The 20,343-nt window shown below is 40.7% G+C and overlaps 1 protein-coding gene across 1 annotated transcript in view; it reads right to left on the reverse strand.

Annotated features, from left to right (window-relative positions):
- Window positions 1-20,343, reverse strand: part of PTPRA (protein tyrosine phosphatase, receptor type, A) — a 125,244-nt gene that overhangs the window by 78,394 nt on the left and 26,507 nt on the right. The window lies entirely within an intron of this gene.

Here is a 20,343-nt window from a genome sequence, read left to right on the forward strand (position 1 = left end):
ACTGATTTTTTAACCTTGGCTGGTTATTAGAATCATTTGATTATCTTTTAAAAATCCCTGTGCCAGACTGCATCAGAATCTCTGGAAGTAAGAGCTAGGTAACGGGCCTTTCTAAAGCTCCCTTGTGACTTCTAGGCTTTGGAGTCTTTGTATTGAGAATTATAGAGAAGATTGGATGACGGCACTAATGTACTATCCTTTGAAGCAGACATTAGACCAGCTATTCTTAATCTTCATTCCATCTCAAACCAAACCAGAGGGCTGTGACACATTCCCATTGGATAACAGTGGCTTATTCATCCACTCAGATTTTTGTGCCCTACAGTGAGCTAGGTACCAGGGAGACAATTTGGGAGTAATACACTCACAGGCTCTATCCTGTTGGCGCTCACAGCCTTGAAGTGATTCGATATGGTAGTGATTCTCCAAGAGAAGCAGGGCATGCCACCACCGGGTGCAACGACAGGGGTGAGATACAGACCAAGAGTACAAACCAAGAGTAGCTATATAAAACGTTGGCCACTTCCCGACTTATCCCGGGCAATGATCATTAAATCAGTAAAATACTGAATTTCTATAACTTTGTGAAGAGTCCTGGTATGGTGCTGCGAGTTACTGTGCTGGATTGCAAGGTCGATTTTAATCACAAGGTTGGAGGTTCACGCTCACCAGCTGCTCCTCAGAAACCCTATACAGGGTCGCTATGAGTCGGAATCGACTTGACAGCACTTAACAACTCTGTGAAAGATCTGAACAGTGATTACCTCTGACAGAACCCAGCTCAATTCCTACTTAACCGTAATCCAAAATTGGGAGAGCATGTTAACTCCTTCCCCAAGGGTCAGGAGACAGACTGGAAGGCTAATTATTGGTAGTGTAGTGGTTACGAATCGGGCTGTGAACCGCAAGGTCAGCAGTTCGAAACTACTAGTGGTTCCATGGGAGAAAGATGAGGCGTTCTGCTCCCGTAAAGATTTACAGCCTCGGAAACCCTGTGAAGGGTCGCTATGAGTCGGAACCAACTCCACGGCACTTAACAACAACATATACATTCTTAGTAAGATAATATGAAATGGCACTGGGAAAAATAATTATGCATGTGGGAGGAGGGGTTAGACCATCACCTTATTCCACATACCTAAGTAAATTTCAGATGGATAAAAAATTAAATGTTTAAGAACACATGTGAGCCCAGAATGAAGAAGGGCTTTCTAAGCATAAAAGCAATGTAAGAAATCACAAAGGTGAAAATCAAATATCTGATCATTGAAATAACATAAGCTATCACATATAAAAGAAACAATCATAAACAATGTTAAAAAAGAAATAAACTGAGACAATTATCATAAATAAGACAGAGGATTTAAACTGTTAGCAACAAAAAATTAATATCAAAATGAAAAACACTAAAATCCCAATTCTGAAATATCTGAAGAACTTAAACAGACACAAATGAAAATCCTGGAATCCTGAAATTCAGGGGAAAGTGGATTGCATGCTTGCCGGGAGGAGACGCTGAGCAGGGACAGTGAGAAAGGGACTGATTGGTGAATGACTGCCCAATTGTCTTGCACTTATATTTAACTTTTGTGAGCAGCTTTGGCAACAGAAGGTGGCCAGGCAGAGCAGATTCACACAGGCAACGGGAAAAGTGAGATTCCTTCTTTCCCCCCACATTGCCTTGGTGACCAGAGATGTTGCCATCTTCTACTGTCATCCACCTCCAGTGCAGACCCTGCTCTCTAGGAGGTCAAAGCTGCATGGTTGTGAGCCACGTCAATGTGAAGGGGGCTAACTGTACTGCTTTGGTGCCTGGATTCAGATGGGCTCAGCTCCAGACCTAGTATAGAACCCACAGAGCCACATGAGTCTAGTAGAAACTCTCAAAAACCATCTACCCTACCACCAGCTGCCCTGTGGTCCTAACAAACTGAAACCATCAAGGACCTCCATGGCCTCCAGGATGAGTGTCCAGAACATAGATAACACTTAGGTCTGCAGGAGCTTCATCCTGGACCAGGGAACCCCACTGTCAAATCCCTCCCACATCAACTTCATGAGCATTTTGGCTGGCAGGAACCCCAAGAATTTTCTCTTCTCTGGGTCCAACAGCTGCAATATTTTGGCTTTTTCTTTTCGTTTTTCATTTTGTTTATTCTTTCTTCTTCTTTTTCCATTTCTTGGGAAAAATTTTTTTTTTTTTTTTAAGTTTTTACTGTGAATTGAGTGAGAGTTTACAGGGCAGATCAGTTTTACGTTCAACAAATCATACACCTTGTTCCATTACAATGATTATAATCCCCTCCATGTACCATCAGTTAACAGTGTTTCTCTCTATTCACTTTAGCTCTTTTTAAAAACAAACAAACAAACAAAAACCACTCAGGCATATATAATAATTTACACCACCAAAGGGCATATTCTGCAAGTCTGCCTCCTGGCCACCAGCTCTCAGTCCGTCTCTTCCCATGAATCTAGAATCCGCAGCTGCACTCCAGTCCTTTGGATTTTATCCTGGTTTTTTCCCTTCTTTTCTTGTTTCTCATTTCCTACTTTTTTTCTCCTTTTGATCTTTCTTTACTCTCTGTTCTCTCTTGCTTTTCTAAGTGTTTTTATTTTTCCCTTTTATTTTCTCTTATTTTTATCTTCTATAAATCCATTTTCCTGTACCTTTTTTCTCTTTTTTAGTACTTTTTTTTCTGTTTGCTGCTTGTTTTTCCTTCTTTATTATTTTCTTTTCATCGTTGGTTTCTTGTTTGTTTATTGTTTTCTCATCTTTCCCACCCAAAAGGAGACAGCAACACATACAGCCCAACCACAACTGTACCCTCTGCAGCTCCACCCATTAAGACAAGAGCGAATGCCAGCTCCTATACCACCTGATCAATGACAGAGAACAGCCAACACCAGTCAAACCCACCCTAAACTCAGGTGTACAAACAGCAAACAAGAATGGTATACATGTTTCCAATATTTATACACCCACAGGAGACAGCTGTGGTGAAAGCCTAAGAACACATCAACACACATCATAAATTAAATACAAATGAGAAAACTCCACAATATCCCAGAAACAACAGACAATTTTAACTCACACAAAGAAACAAGAGAGAATAAGCCAGAAAACGTTTCTGAAGAAAAAAAGGTAATGGGATTAACTGGAAAAGAAATTTTTAAAAATGCTATTTAGGTACCTGTAAAGGGCTGACAGAAAGATTAAGGAAAGTAGGAAGAACACAGAAAAATTCTTTAGAAGAATTCAGGAAAACACTACAAGAACAAACAAACAAAATAAATGCAAATTTTGAAACAATACAAAATCTGCAAGCAGAAATCCAGAAGATTAATACTAAGAATTCAGAAATGGACAATACATCCAAAGGGCAAAGGAGTGTATAAATTCTAATCAATGGAAGCCCAAATTAGTAAGCTTGATGATAAATCTCTCAATACTAGTATGCTAGAAGAACAATCAGAAAAAAAAAAAATAAATAAAAAAATCAGAAGTCGTCTAAGAGTTACGTGTGACACACCATAAAGAGGTACAGCTTACAGGTGACGAATTCCAAAACAGAAAGAGAAAATAAAAAGCACAGAGAAAACTGTCTAAGAGTTGCTGGAAGAAAACTTCCCTAACATCATAAGAGATGAGACAATAGCTATCCAAGAAGCTGAAAGAAAAGATGGCGTCCAACTGCGCTGCTTTGAAGACATGACGGCGCCATCTTTGAGCGAGGCACTGCTGCCTGTTTCCCACTTGGGTCAAAATCCCACAGGTGTATTCCATAGGCCAGGACTGAACTGGTTCAAAGCCTAGACAATGGCACATTCACAGGACGATGTTGCTAAACTGGAGATGGCTGAGACCATCTGCAGCATGGCTGAGGGGGAGCAAAGAGAGGATCACACAGGGAAGGAAGGGAGGGAGGAACAGGAAGCTTACCAGACATGCTTAGAACAGTGAAATACGCTGTGTAAGCTAACAGCGACTATGAGAACATGCAAAGCGGGGACCCCCTGCTTGGACTGAAAGGGAAGAGAAGAGTTGGGTAAGGTTTTCAGAGACGGAAAGCCTAGATAAAGACTTGGACCCTGGATACAGAAGATGCCATCTTGAAAGTTTCATCTTGAAGACGGAGCAGTCTGCCTAAGAATTCAAGCATGACAGCTTTGTGCTTGCTCAGAGAAGACCAATTTGGCTGTGTTTGAGATGGTCTCTCCTCCCAAAGAGGCCAACCCTGGAGCCACTACATAGCTCACTGTGTCTACTCAATGCCAGCACCTAATGGCTACAGAGTGAGTGATGGAAGACAGTGACTCCAGAACCAGGTACCCCTGTGGACTTCCAGCTGATGACTCAGCACGTGATTCAGTGGGCCTAGGATACTGCCAAAGCTGCCAAGCATCTGGTTACCATCACCACTCAAGAGAAGAAACAGTGACCATTCCCTGCCTCCTCACCTACACCCTGGGACCTTATTGGCCACGGGAGCTGGCCACTCCAGACTCGAAACCCCACAGAGTTACAGGCACAAATGCCCTTATTGCTGTCATGCTCCCTGGCAGCCAGGTGCCCAACCCCTTCATTCTCCCAAAATGGAGATAGCATGACAGGAGCTTCTGTCCCCCATATTCCATACCTCTCTCCTGTATATAGCACCCCACTCCTTCTAGCCTGTAAGGCATCACTCCCAGCCTCTTGTCCTCCAGTGCACCTTCTGCAAAGGGTCAGGGTGGGGACACTCAAAGCCAGGCAGTTCCCCCTACACACACCCCACCCTCATGAGTCAGCCCTATGGGTGCTGAGCAGGGGCACCTTCCTTCCTTAGACATAGTCTCTGTGGATGGCCCTACTCTGTAGCTACCAGGCCCCCTGCTGCTCTTTCTTTCCGGCCAAATGACCCCAACCTGTGTGCGCAGGTCCCCAGTAGCAAACACTGGGGGGGAAAATGTTTTTCTCCCTCCTGCCACCCCTCCCCCCAAATTAATTTAAACTTTGTGATAAGTGCGTGACCCTGCGTGAAAGTGTGTGGGGTGGCAGTGCCGTTCTGGAGGCCTGGACCATCTGGGTTTCTGGGAGAGGTAAAGAGGCCAGAACAGTAGGACCAGTGCTAGGGTCAGCCTCCCTCTCTCCCACCTGGGGCCAGGAACTGGCAAAGGAACCATTATTGTTCTACCAGCTGCCCTCTCATTTCTGTTGCCGTCCCCACATACCTCTTACCCCTTCTCTATGAACTTCAGTGGACACTACTTTACTCTCCTCCCCATCCCTTGTAGAAAGGGACTTTGTACTGGCTGGGTTGGAGAACTGAGCACCTAAACTTGGAGTTGGCTCCCTAGGGTCCCCCACTCAGATAGTGGGTATGAGTCCCTTTCCTGTCATCTCTGAGGCCAGCCCCTATCATTAGCACCTGTCCCTCTGCTGTGGTCCTACCCTTCCCCTCAGGGAGCCTGGGCCACAGCCTGGGAAGGCAGTTTTTCTTCCCACCCTACTTCTTCCCTCCCCAAGAGGCCAGGCCCTATCTGTGTTGGTTGTGGGTAAGCTGACTATCAGGCACATGTCATGCACATTTGTATAAAAAATAACTAAATGACCATGGTGGGAAAAACACAAAAATAAAAAACCCAGACCCCAGCCGCACAACATGCCCATAGCCCTGGCCCTACCCACATCCCAAGCCCCACAACTGAGATATCATGCCTCACCCTACACGCCAATATTCTGGAACATGACATTAAGCCAGTGTCAAAGCCCACAGGGCATGACAATACAAAGAGTGAACCCCATGTCAAAGGTGGGATTATTGCCTGATTGCCCCCCTGCAAAGATGCTATCTTGATGTTACAATAGATTAAGTGTACATCCAAATGTAACTTACCCTATATAATGTGCCTGCTCTTCATAATGGATGGGATGGTTTTGAGAGGCTATTCTCTCCATCCTCCAGACGGCTGGCTTTCTGCTAATAAAGTTTGGATTGGAACTCAACCCGTCTCTGTGACTGACTACAGTGACAGGCGGCAAACCCTCATTTCAGTTTGGCAACATAACAGGCAAACTTCAAAAAAAAATACCAAAGGGTATTCTTTGGACTGAGAACCAACAACAGCAGACAATAACCTGAGACTGCAATATATGGCAACACTCAGAACTCAATCCAGATATAGAAATACTTAAAGTAAAACCAACCTATAAGACTGTTGTTGTTGTTAAGTACCGCGGAGTCAGTTCCGACTCAGGGACCCTGTACAGGGTTTCCGAGGCTGTAAATCTTTATGGGAGCAGCAAGCCTCATCTTTCTCCCATGGAACAGCTGGTAGTTTCGAACTGCTGACCTTAAGGTTAGCAGCCCGATTTGTAACCACTACGCTACCAGAGCTCCAAGTAGGGAGCCAGAAATATCAATTTATAGTGAAGTCAACTACAAAGCAAAAAGAGAGAATGTTGTTGTGTGCTGTTGAGTCAGTTTTGACTCACAGCAACCCTGTATAGAATTTCCAAAGAGCAACTGGGGGGAGCAACTACTGACCTTATGGCTAGTAGTCCAGTTCTTACACCACAGTGCCACACCAGGACTCCAAAAAGAGGGAACAGAGCTTCCAAATGGTGCGAAAGTCAAGATAAAACACACTGTTTTAAACAGGGGGAAAAAAATTAATATCTTACAGTGTAATCTCAATGAAAACCAATCCACCTTCACATCAAAATTATCAAGAGGAAAATAAGATTTAGTAAATACTGGTGGTGGTGGTGTGTGTGCCATGGAGTCGGTTCTGACTTATAGAGACCCTGTACAGGGTTTCCAAGGCTATAAATCTTTATGGGAGCAGAACGTCTCATCTTTCTCTAGTGGAACAGCTGGTAGTTTCGAACTGCTGACCCTGAGGTTTGCAGCCCGATTCGTAACCAGTACGCTACCAGAGTTCCTTTAGTAAATACTAGCATAACACAAATGAAAATGAAAAGAAAACCAGTAAACAAAATGAACTCAGTGCAGAAAATTATGTGGAACAAAATCCAGTAGCACCACAAAAAAAAAAAAACCTCAGCAATATACCAGCAAGCAATGCATAACTATCAATAATTACATTAAATATAAATTGATTAAATATATGTCAAGAGATAGAGGATAGTAGTATGGATGAGAAAACAGCATCCTTCAATATATTATATACAAGAGACACATCACAAAGATGGAGGCAATTTTAATGACCATCAAGAGAAGAATGGTTAAATAAACTTTGGCACATACACACAATGGAATACTATGCAATGATGAAAAATAAGATGAATCTGCAAAACATCTTATAACATGGATGACCTGGAAGACATTATGCTAAGTGAAATAAATCAATTATAAAAGGACAAATATTGTACGAGACCACTGCTGTAAAAACTTGAGATACAGTGTTTCTGAGGCTGTAAATTTTAATGGGAGCAGAAAAAGCCTTATCTTTCTCCCATAGAGTGGCTGGTAGAGTCAAACTGCTGACCTTGCAATTACCAGCCCAAAACGTAACCCACTATGCTACCAAGGCTCCTTTTTAAGGTTACAGTCTTAAGTTACTGTAAATGACTGAAACTGAGACTAAAATTGATATATAGAAATATTTAGTATAGTAGCAAAGTAGAAACCACCCAAATAGCCAATGATAGAGAAAACAGAAAATACATATCATATTGGCACTCAAGATCTTTTATGTTGCTAGTCAAGATAATATATTCAAAAAATTTAAGAAAACAGAACAAGCCCTTTACTTTTTTAAGTTAAAAAAAAAAAGAGCCAGATATACCATATGATCTCAACTAAATTTATATATACATATGAATATATATATATGAAAGTTAAGACTGAAAAGAAAAACTTTACTCATTTTGGCATATGCTTCATGATAGTTTTATTTTCTAGAGTTTTAAAATAAAGAGCATGGTATTTTTATAAATAGAGAAAAAAAAATTTTAAGTTCAAAAGAAAAGTGGTTCATAAAGGAACACATATGTAAGAAACAAAACTAAAAAAAGATGTTGCTGTTGGTAAGTGCCATTGAGTTGGTTCCAACTCATAGTGACCCTATATAGGGTTTCCAAGGAGTAGCTGGAGGGTTCGAATCTCTGACCTTGCAGTCTAGTGCTTATCCTACAAAGCCAGAGATACTGTAGAACAATTAAATACTTCAAGTGAAAAATGTTAAAAGAAATGCACAGACGATGGCAATTTGGAGTGTATACTAATTTATAAACTAGCAGAGAGATATGCATGTCTGAATTTAATATGATCCACATCACTAACAAGGTATATCTCCGTAGCCTCTAATCAAGAAAACCACAAAGAATATTTCATTCTTCTAAAAGGTTAAAAAGACCCTCAGGTTGGAAATGTAAAGGTGGACATTTATAGCAAGGAGGGGAGTGATTAACTTTTCAGTCTAGGAGTAGAGGGCCCTGGGACCATCAATGGAGAAGAGCGGAGAGCGGGACCCTACCCAGAGAAGCAGTGAGGCCTGAGATGGAGGCAGAGAAGATGATGTGAAGAGATGGAGTGGCTGGGGACTTGACATCCAGAGAGAAGGAAAGGGACTGTGTGGTGAGGACCGTGGGGGTGGGTGGGTGAGGGGGCGCAGGCTTGCAGGGTGTATACCCTTTGGTTGGTTGATGATGCATGGACAGGATGGTAACTATGGCAATGAAACGATTTATGATAGAATGAATGTAAAACTAATGTTCTCCCATGTAAAATGTCACACAATACACAATAAAATATTTATTTAAAAAAATATATAAAATAAAATAAAAAGACCCTCAGGCATAAACAATAATGAGTTCCTGACCCTTACATGCAACTCATCTGCAATCACACCTATCTCTAATTCCCCCTTGAGACTCCTTGTCTTCTGTTCTAACCATCCCACAGCTCCAGGACAGAAAGTAGGGCTGAAGTCCTCCTCACTCCAGGATTCCATATGTAAACATTTCTTCTGGAGCCTGCTCCAACAGCCCCAGTTACTAAAGGCTTTTCTATGTGACTGCACAATTTCCAAGCACTCAGGTCACTGAAGACATTGTGATGTGGCTCACGATTTCTTCCCATCCCCAAGTCCTGACATCCTCTTGGATGATGTCAATATCCTCATGAATGACAATCACCACAATCTGGGCCATTCTCTCAGTAACATGACTTCCTCAATTTCAATGACCTTATACCTCTATTTCACTTGGGCCACCCACAACAATGGCCACACTTTATACTCTGTCATCATCCGGAAAAGCTTTCACATTGAATCTTATTTCCCACTCTCCAACCACATTTCCTATCCTTGAAGTTCTCCTACTCCGTTATGTTTATTACAACTTTTCTCAGACTTCATCCAGGCCTTCAGACACTGTCAAACCCCTTCCTAATTCTCTTTTCCATTTTTATTTCCTTTTCTTCCAAATCAAGAAAATTTGGTGTGAATTTGATCACTCTATTGCTAATATGCTAAATTTTTTTGCTATGCTGCTCTTCTATTATGTGGTGGTGGTGGTTATGTGCCGTGGAGTTGGTTCTGACTCATAGGGACCCTGTACAAGGTTTCCGAGGCTGTAAATCTTTATGGGAGCAGAAAACCTCATCTTTCTTCCACGAAACAGCTGGTAGTTTCGAACTGCTGACCTGTGGTTCACAGCCCGATTCGTAATCCCTATGCTACCAGAGCTCCTTGTTCTTCTATTATACCTACTAAAAAAAAAATCCAATCCTGAACAAATCCAGCTGTCACCTCTATACGTGCTGCTTAAGAAAATCAAACAATCTAGAAGGTTGACATCACTGTTGTTGTTAAGTGCCTTCGAGTGGGTTCTGACTCAGAGATTTTGTATAGGGTTTTTAAGGAGCAACTGGTGGGTGTGAACTGCCAATCGAGCAGCTCAAACCAACTCTGCAGTCCACTGCTTATCCTATAGCGCCACACCACAAATAGCTATTTCTGGACTTAATGAAACTGAATACATGCCACAATATTTCTGTATTCCCCACCAGCTCTCTCTCTCCTATTCTCCATAGCAGAGATTTCAAGCCTCTTCTTTACCCCAATCTTTCCCTCCCACATTCTTGGCTGAAGACCTTGTTTTCCTGTTAGAGAAAATAGAAGTGACTGGATTGGACATCCTCAATTCCCAGTCACCATATCTATAATTTCCTCTTCTACAATGAATTCCTCCTAAAGCCCCCAGTCCCTTAGGAACCTGTTGGTCCTCTACCAAACTTCCAAAACTTAACTTCTCTCTTTCATACCAGCATTTAATCACAATTGAGAATTTCTCAAAAAAGAAAGAAAAACTCCCCAGTTAGCATTCTCTGTACTCCATTTCAAAGCCAAATTTCTAGAAAGAGTTGTATCCATAGCAATCTGGCTTCCATTTCCACCATTCCACTAAAACAGCTGTCTCCCTATTAAATAACGACCTCTTTAAAAGTACTAACAATCCAATGACAAAGGTCTAATTTCCTTAATACATAAAGGGTTCCTATAGATTAATTAAAAAGGACCAAGAAACCCCAAAACAAAACAGAGGGAATGGAAGCAAATATTGTTGAAAGATGATGCATGGAAGTGACTGTAATCAAACGATGAATGTAAATGCAAACCTGATGTTCTCCCATGTAACTCATCACTGAATATACTATCAAAACTTAAAAAAAAAAGACCAGAAATTCAATAGAAAAATGGACAAAAGGCATGAAACAGAGAATTCACAGAACACCAAACAATTCTCTTAAATAATTCTCAAATATGAAAAGATGCTCAGCCTCATACATGATCAGAAAAAGCCACAATAAAGCTATGTTGAGATACCACTTTTTACCTTATTGGCAAATATACAAGACTTTAAGAACACTACATTGGCAAGGATTTGAATAAATAGTCTCAAAAAATTTGTAAATACTTGTCAGATTTACAAGTACACAAACCCTTCAACACAATTCCACTTCTGGGAACTTATTCTACGGCTACATCACATTTTCAAAATGACCAGGTAGAAGGATATTTAACGTAGTACTGTTTGCAAAAGAAAAAAAGGTTTATCAATGGAGAAAGGGGGTATCATATGATTATTTATCTAATGGAATACCATGCAGATGTTTAAGAGAATGAAGGAGCTCTTCAAAGACTTTATTTCAGTACAGAAGATATGTTAAGTGGGAAAAAAGCAAGGTGAGAAATAGTGTGATTCCAATTGGTTAAAACAGGGGGAAAAACACAAGAAACACTGGTTTTCTCCTAGGAGGGGGAATATGGAATTGAAGATAGAGATTCTTCTTTGTATGTGCTTTTGAATCTTTGGATTTAAAAATTTTATTAATAGACTTTTTTTAGAGCAATTTTAGGTTTAAAAAACTGAACAGAAAGTGAGTTCCTATATTCTCTCCACTTGCCCAGTGGACCGTCACAACGTCTTCAGAGTGCTTGGAAATTGTGCAGTCACATGGAAAAAAGCCTTTAGCAACTGGGGCTGTTGGAGCAGGCTCCAGAAGAAATGTTTACATATGGAATCCTGGAGTGAGGAGGACTTCAGCCCTACTTTCTGTCCTGGAGCTGTGGGGTGGTTAGAAGAGAAGACAAGGAGTCTCAAAGGGGAATTAGAGACTGTAGTTGTGGTTGCAGATGAGTCCTATGTAAGGGTCAGGAACTCACGGTTGTCAATGACTGAGGTGTGTGGTGCATTTGTCATAATGAGTCAATACTGATACATTATTATTAAACTAAAGTCTATAATTTACATTAAGGTACACTTTGTGTTGCACACATCTATGGTTTGTGACAAATAATGTCATGTATATACAATTACCAAAGGTGCCCTAGTGGCACAGTGGTTAAGCACTGGGCTGCTAAACCAAGGGTGGGTGGTTCACATCAGTGACTCCACTTGAGAAAGATGTCTGCTTCCATAAAGATTCCATCCTTGGAAACCTAATGAGCAGTTCTACTCCGTCCTATAGAATTGCTGTTGAGTTGGAACAGACTCAATGGCAGTAGGAACAGTCATGCAAAATAGTTTCAATGTCCTAAAAATCTACTTGCTACGTTTAATCACTTCTCCTCAACTTCACCTCTCAAACCCCTAAACCTACTGACATTGAGTAAATTCCCACTCAGTGACCCTATAAGACTGAGTAGAACTGCCCCCAAAGGATTTCTAAGGTAGACTACCACATCTTTCTCCCATGAGCTACTACCTACCTTTTGGTTAGTAGCTAAGTGCTTAACTAGGGAGCCTTTTCTCAAACTGCTAAACAACAACAACAACAAAATCCCAAATCCATTGTCACTGAGCCTATTTGGACTCACAGTGACCCTATATAGGGTTTCTGAGACTATAAAGCTTTATAGGATCAGACTATGTCATCTTTCTACCACAGAACAACAGTTGGGTTTGAACTGCCTACCTGGTGGTTATCAGCCCAACTCCTTACCCATAGTGCCACCAGGCTGCTTTCTTCAACTCCTGTTGTTGTTAGGTGCTGTCCAGTCAGTTCAGGTTCATAGTGACCCTATGAGCAATAGAGCGAAACACTACCCAGTCTTGTACCCTCCTCATAATTGTTACGTTTCAGCCCATTGATGCAACAGCCATTGTGTCATCTTGTTTGGGGGTCTTCCTCTTTTTCTCTGACTCTCTTATTTTACCAAGCATGATGTACTTTTCCAGGGACTGGTGCCTCCTGATAACATGTTCAAAGTATGTGAGAAGTCTCACCATCCTCACTTTAAAGGAGCATTCTAGCTGTACTTCTTCTAAGACAGATGTTTGTTTTTCTGGCACTCCAAGGTGCTATCAATATCCTTTGCTAAAATCATAATTCAAATACATCAGTTCTTCTCCTGTCTTAATTATTCATAGTCCACCTCTCACATGCACATGAGCTGAAAATATCATGACTTGGGTCAGGCACACCTTATTCCTCAAAGTGACATCCTTGCTCTTTAGCACTTCAAAGAGTTTTTTTGCAGCAGATTTGTCCAATGCAGTTCATTTTTTTATTTCTTCACTGCTGCTTCCAAGAAAGCTGATTATGGGTCCAAGAAAAATGAAATTTTTGATAACCTCAACCTTTTCTCCGTTTATCACGAAATTGCTTATTGTCCGTGTTGAGGATTTTTGTTTTCTTTATAGAGTTGTAATCCATATTGAAGGCTGTATTCTTTGATCTTCATCAGTAAGTGCTTCAAGTCCTCTTCACTTTCAGCAAAGGTTGTGCTGTCCACATATCACAAGTTGTTAATGAGTCTTCCTCTAAACCTGATGCCAGGCTCTTCTTCATATAGTACAGTTTCTCTGGTTACGTGCTCAGCGTATACATTAAATAAGTACAATGAAAGGATACAATCCTGAAGCACACGTTCATGACTTCAAACCACGCAGTATATCCTTTCAATGACTGCCTCTTGGTCTATGTACAGGTGCCGCAAGAGTACAACTAAATGCTCTGGAATTCCCATTCCTCACAATGTTGTCCATAGTTTGCTATGAATAACCCAGTCTGATACGTTTGCATAGTCAATAAAACACATCTTTATGCCGTATTTTACTTTCACCCTCTTCCAGGTCCTTTTCTGAATCCTTGAAATTCTGGCAACTTTTTTGTTGATGGACTGCTTCAACCATTTTTTAATCATCTTCAACAAAATTTTACTCGAGTGTGGTATTATATTACTGTTATGTATGATTCCATGTATACAAAATCCTTGAGTTAAGAAAAGCTAATCTATAGTGTGAAAAATCAGAACAATTCTTGCTTGGAGAAGAGCTCACTGGACAGGGACTTGAGGAGAGTTCCCAGGCGATGGTAATACTATGTATCTTTTTAAATTTTTAATTATGTTGAAAGTTAATGTTGTTGTTATTAGTGCTGTCAAATCGTTGCAGACTCATAGCGACCCTGTATAGAATTTCCAAGGAGTGGCTAGTGGGTTTGAACCACCGACTTTGTGATTAGCAATCCAGCGTTTATACTATAGTGCCACACCAGGGCTCCCAAAAGTATATACCACAAAACAAATACCAATTCAATAACACCGATTACGTTTTTCAAGTTGTGTAACCATTGTCACCCTCCTTTTCCAAATTGTTCCTCCTCCATTAACATGAATTCATTTAAGTTTTCTACCTGACCTTCCAGTAGTGACGCTGGATATGAGCCATTGAGTTGGTTCCGACTCATACATAGCAACCCCGGATTGTGTTTCCAAGGCTGGCTGTAAATCTTAACGGGAGCAGAAAGCCTCATCTTTCTATTGAGGAGCAATTGCGGTTAGCAGCCCAGCTCACAACCCACTATGCTACCAGGCCTTTCCAGTATCTATTGCTAATTTGATCCCATATATTTGCATATAGTTCTTCAAAACAGCATGATGAATAGTCTTCATCTTGACAAGATTTAGGTTGTATTTATGCATTTATCTCCAATAAATACCCCCACGCATAAGCAAATATTATATTCTAGTTAATCATATGTATGCTTAAGTATTTGGTGAGAAATGTACTGATGTGTCACTTATTCTGTAATACATTAAAAAGTATGACTGGGTGGATGAAGAGAGGGATGGAGAGACTAAAGATATTCTAGACTATGGGTATAAAATCTTGCCATTTTCTTCTATCATTTGAAAATATTTATCAAAATATCAAAAGCCTCGTGAAATAATCAGTTTAAGAAGAAATGGTATTTTGATGGTACTGAATTTTATAACCCCCCAAGATATTGTTATGCTTTTTAACATGTTTAGTATTTTCTTCATTTTTGCCCCGCACATTTCTTACTGCATTTATTCCTGAAGTATTTTATACTTTGTTACCACTATAAATGGATTCTTTTAAAATGTCATACTTCTGTTATATAGGGAAGCCACTGTTCCCTTCGGTCCCATTATATACTATAAACTATTTTTTTTTCAAGTATTCTCATTACAATGGTGAAACAGAACAGAGAGAGACAAAGCAAAACCTAACTCTTACTCACTGCCTGCCAGCCCAGTCACCCCAAAGCTATCTCTAAATATTTTTTATACAGCCTACAGAAATTGTCCACATTATACCAGCATATAAGGAGCACTGGTGGTGAGTTGCTTATATGTTGGGCTGCTAACCACAAGGTCAGCAGTTCAAATCCACTAGTCACTTCATGGGAGAATGATGAGGCTTTGTGCTTTCATATAGATTTACAGCCTCAGAAACTCTGAGTTGTTGTTATTGAGTGTCATTGAGTTTTGACTCATAGGGGCCCTATATAGGGTTTCCAAGGAGCAGCTGGTAAGCTTAAACCGCCGATCTTACAATTTAAACTGACTTGGCAGTGCAGCGTATTAACCCATAGCACCATATCAGGAATTCCTACAGGGTCACTATGAGTCCAAACTGACTTGATGGCACACAACATACCAGCATATACCCATATTAAAAAACTATGAGTAAGATATTATACATATTCTCTGGAGCCTGCTTGCAGTTTTACTTGTAGTTGATACTCACTAATGCTCCAGAGAAGAAAGACGAGGCAGTTGGCTCCTGTAAAGATTACAGCTTTGGAAACCCTATAGACAGTTTTACTCGGTTCTACAGGGTTGCTGGACTTTTGGTGTGGCACTATGGGTTAAAGCGCTGGACTGCAAAGTCGGTTTGAACCACAAGATTGGTGGTTCAAGCTCACTAGTCGCTCCTTGGAAACCCTATACAGGGTTGCTATGGGTTGGAACTGACTCGATGGCACTTAACAACATAGGATTGCTAGGAGCTCTGGTAGCGCAGTGGTTACGAGTCAGGCTGCTAACCTCAAGGCCAGCAGTTTGAAACTACCAGCCATTCCATGGGAGAAAGATGAGGACTTTTGCTCCTGTAAAGATTTACAGCTCTGGCCCCTATGCAGGTTCTCACTGAATCAGAACCAACTCTACGGCACACCACCACCACCAATAAAGGGAAAAAACAAGCAGCAGCCTTGGAAACCCTATTCAGGATAGCTATGAGTCGAACCGACTTCATGGCACACTACTACCACCACCACAGGATTGCTATGGAGTCCTGGTGTGGCGCTGTGGGTTAATGTGCTGGACTGCAACATCAGTGTGAAACGCAAGGTCGGTGGTTTAAGCTCACCATCTGCTCCTCAGAAACACTATACAGTGTCGAGATGGTTTGGAACCGACTTAACAGCACTTACCAATGTAGGGCTGAATCAGAACTGATTCGACGGCAATGAGGTTTTAGATAACTTCTAAATCAATATATTCATCTACCACTGTTTTTAAAGGCTACCTTTTAACAGCTATATTATTTTTCATCGTGTAGATACACGATAGCCATTAAATATAACCATTGAAAGAACTGATGTATTTTAATCTTTTATATCAGTTTTGTTAAGTAAGAGTTAACTGTACATGATTTTTCTCTCCTATCCTATATATTGGAGTCCTGGTGTGGCACTGTGGGTTAACGTGCCAGACTGCAAAGCTGTTTGACTGCAAGGCCAGAGGTTCAAGCTCACCAAGCTGCTCCTTGGAAACCCTATACAGGGTCGCTATGGGTTGGAACCAACTCCACGGCACTTCACAACAACAACAACCCTATATATCATTCTCCATTAGGAACCAGCGAGTGGCTTGAGTAAAGACAGAATTATATGTTCTAGAAAAGCCAAAATAATGGAATAAACCCAAGTGTACACATCTTTAATTTTTCAAAAAGCATCTGTGAATCATAAGTCTTTGGTTAACTGTTGAGTGCAGAACAATTGAGCAGCAAGGCTTGGGAGATGAGTCATGAAGCTTGGGCGGTTCCTAATTTATCAGAGACAATGGCACACAAATTGTGTTCTCTCTCCTATTCTACCACACCCAGACAAAGGGCCAATACATAGTCCTGATTTCATTACAAAAATATTTCTTACTCTTCTTGGAAAAATAAGTGTTACCATTATATATACATTAGGGACAGTATGGTTCATCATTCAAATAATAGAGATAAACTAAGATGCCACTGTTGTTGTTAAGTTGGTTCTAACTCAGCAACCTTGTATAGGGTTTCTGAGGAGCTATTGGTAGGTTTGAAATGTTGATCTTGCGATTTAAAATGACCTCATGATCCAGTGTTTATTCTACAGAGACACATCAGGACTCCAAGATGCCATTAGCAATATTCAAAAAGCCATAGGATAAAAGACAAAGGAATTCTGAAAAATTATAGCTGTGATTTTCCTGATATTTGTGTGCCTAACAACATTTCTTAAATGTTCTGAATACTCCAATTCAGTGTAGTAAATCACAGACATTCTCAAGATATACTTGAGGGTTCTGAATTCTCCAGTGAGATGTATGTGAATGGTATAGGCAATGCCCATTCACTGCTAAATCATGCACACTCACCCTCCTATCTCAAAACCCAGTCTGCAGTGAACACTTTGTATGCCTTCTTTCACTCAATCCTTACCAGCCACACAATGTGGATATCGCTGTTATTACAATTTGCCACATTGTATACTTTTGCAGAACGGGTCTCTTAAATTACTGGAACTTTTTTCGGGGATAAATTATTTGAAATACATATTCTAGAGTCCTGGTGTGGTGCTATAGGATAAGCACTGGGCTGCTAATTGCAAGGTTGGTGATTCAAACCCACCAGCTGCTCCTTGGGAAAGCCTGTACAGGGTCGCTATGAGTCTGAACCAACTCGATGGCACTTAGCAACAACACTATTCTGCACTTGAGATGAAGGAACCATTCACAGACATACTGAGTACATGCTAGAGGGACTCCATTCCCTGTTTTTTATGTGTGTGTGTGTTTTTTATTCGGAATGGGGGTGTACACAAAAACACTCAGGAATATATAATAATTTAAACAACCAAAGGGCACATTCTGCAAGTCTGAGCCTGCCTCTTGGCCTCCAGCACCCAGTCCCTCTCTTTCCATGAATCTAAAGTCCTCAGCTGCTCCCTCGCTCCATGCTTTCCTCTCTGCCTCCATCTCTGGTGTCAGCTGCTTCTCTGGATAGGGTCCTGAATTCCACTTGTGCTCTTCTCCCTTGATGGTGTAGGGTCCTCTGTTTCTGGACTGTAAGATTAACTACTCCCCTGCTTTTGTTACAAAATTTCTACCTTTACAGTTTTGACAGTCGCGATTAGTCATTATAGCAATTACTATTGAATTATGAGAATCTTATCCCCATCTCTTTTCACCAGACCCATCTACACAAAATTAAAACTATTCAGTGGGGACTCTATATTCCCCCACACACTCTGAAACTAACCTCCCTTTTGAAAACTTGTAAGCCAGTCACTTTGTGTCTTTATCGCTCCCTCATTTTAGGGAGCCAGTGTCTAAGTAATGCACCACTTTCAATGACAGGCAGTACAGCTATGAAGAAACTCAAATAAAGACACAGAAGAACTAAACAACGCAATTAACCAACTTGATCTAGTTCAAATATACAGAACACTCCATCCAACAACAGCATAATATATTTTGCAGTGCACATGGGACAGTCTCCAGACTAGACTATACGTCAGACAACAAAGTCTAAGTAAATTTAAAAGCATCAAAATATTACAAAGGATCTTTTCAAATCACAATGGTATGAAATTAAAAATCAACAATAGGAATAGTAAGGGGAAAAATTAATTACACATAAACTGAACAACATCTTGCTTTAAAATTACTGGCTAATAGAAGAAAGTTTACAAATTCCTTGAATGAACCAAGAATGAAAAAACAACATATCAAAACCTTTGAGACAAAGCAAAAGAGTGCTCAGAAGGCAATTTACAGCAGTAAATGCATACATATAAATGAAAAATGAACCACAATCAACACCTTAACCCACCATTTCCAACAACTAAAAAAGAGCTGCAAACTAAGCCTACAGCCACCAGAAGAAAAAAAAAAAAAAATACTAGAAATCAGTGAAACAAAAACAAAAAGTATCAACATGTTAAGAAGCTGGCTGTTTCAAATAATTAATAAAATTAACAAACTACTGGCAAATTTTAAAAAATAAAAGAAGATGCAAATGACATGAATAAGAATTAGAATCAATGAAAATAAAAAGGATAATAGCAGAATACTATGCAGACTCTTGATGTGGCATTGTAGATCAGCACTGGACTGTGAACCACAAAGTTGGCAGTACAAACTCACCAGCAGCTCCATGGAAACCCTATACACGATCGCTGTGAGTCAGAACCAACTTGATGGCACTTCACAGCAACCACATGAAGAACTGTACTCAAGCAAATTTGAAAGCCTAGACAAAACAGGCAAATTTCTAGAAATACACTACCTACTTAAACGGATACTAACTGAAGTACAAAATTTCATACAAAAATCAGTTGAGAGAACAAACAAGATGGCGGATTGGGTAGACATACAGTGAGGCGCTCGGTCAGCAACAACACAGAATACCAGACTGAGCAGGCTCAGGGGATTGTGCCAGAACTCTGAACCACATATAAAGGAATATTTAGAAGGTTGGAAGGCTTACAGCCAGGGGAATTGGTAGCAGAAGCAAGAAATCCATTGCTTTCTAATCCAAGTTGCTCAGCTGCTCCTGGAGCCATCATCTTGGGCGAGACCAAGCAGGGGAAGGATCAGAGCAGCCATGGACGCCTGAAAGAGCTGCAGAGATAAAGGTCTGGACATTTTTTTTTTTTTTCCTTTGGTCTCTGTTCATTGGTCTCCCACTGGCTGCACACCTCCATTCAGGTGACTAGAGGGGGTGCCTGAACAAGTGAACACCCGACCCTCACCTCCGGAGGGTTCTACTACATGTGCACACAGATCTCCTCAAAATTTAAAGTGACAGTTTCCACTAATAACCAAATGGCAGTGCAAAATAGCCACAGCTGGCCCTGAACTGTTTATCACTGGGAAAAAGGCCTGAACGGGGACTGTGGAGTGGAACAGGCAGACTAAAAAGGAAATAGGCCAAAAGTTAAATCCTGAGTTACATCACAATGACCAACAGTGGCATCTTGAAATTCCTCAGGAAAAAGTGCAAAAGGGAACCCCATCTCCTGATCACATCTACCTGGAGGCAATCAGAAAGCATAAAAAAATACCAAAATACACACCCATCTAAGTATTGAGGCCACACATAAGTCCTGAATATGCCCCAAAACAGAAACAGATGACCATATCAGCATATGTCCAGAAATGAGATAAAGTGACTGAGGCAAGTGAGCCAGAAGTAGACCTACACGCCAAACTGGAAGATGGGCAGGCTTTGGAAATGCCTGAGAAGGAATTCAGAAAAATGATTATAAAATGTATCAAAACACTACACAATGGAGCTGAGAAAAATAAGGAAGAAGT

Source organism: Chrysochloris asiatica, unplaced genomic scaffold (assembly GCF_000296735.1).
Source record: "Chrysochloris asiatica unplaced genomic scaffold, ChrAsi1.0 scaffold00304, whole genome shotgun sequence".
NCBI classification, from domain to species: Eukaryota; Metazoa; Chordata; class Mammalia; order Afrosoricida; family Chrysochloridae; genus Chrysochloris; species Chrysochloris asiatica.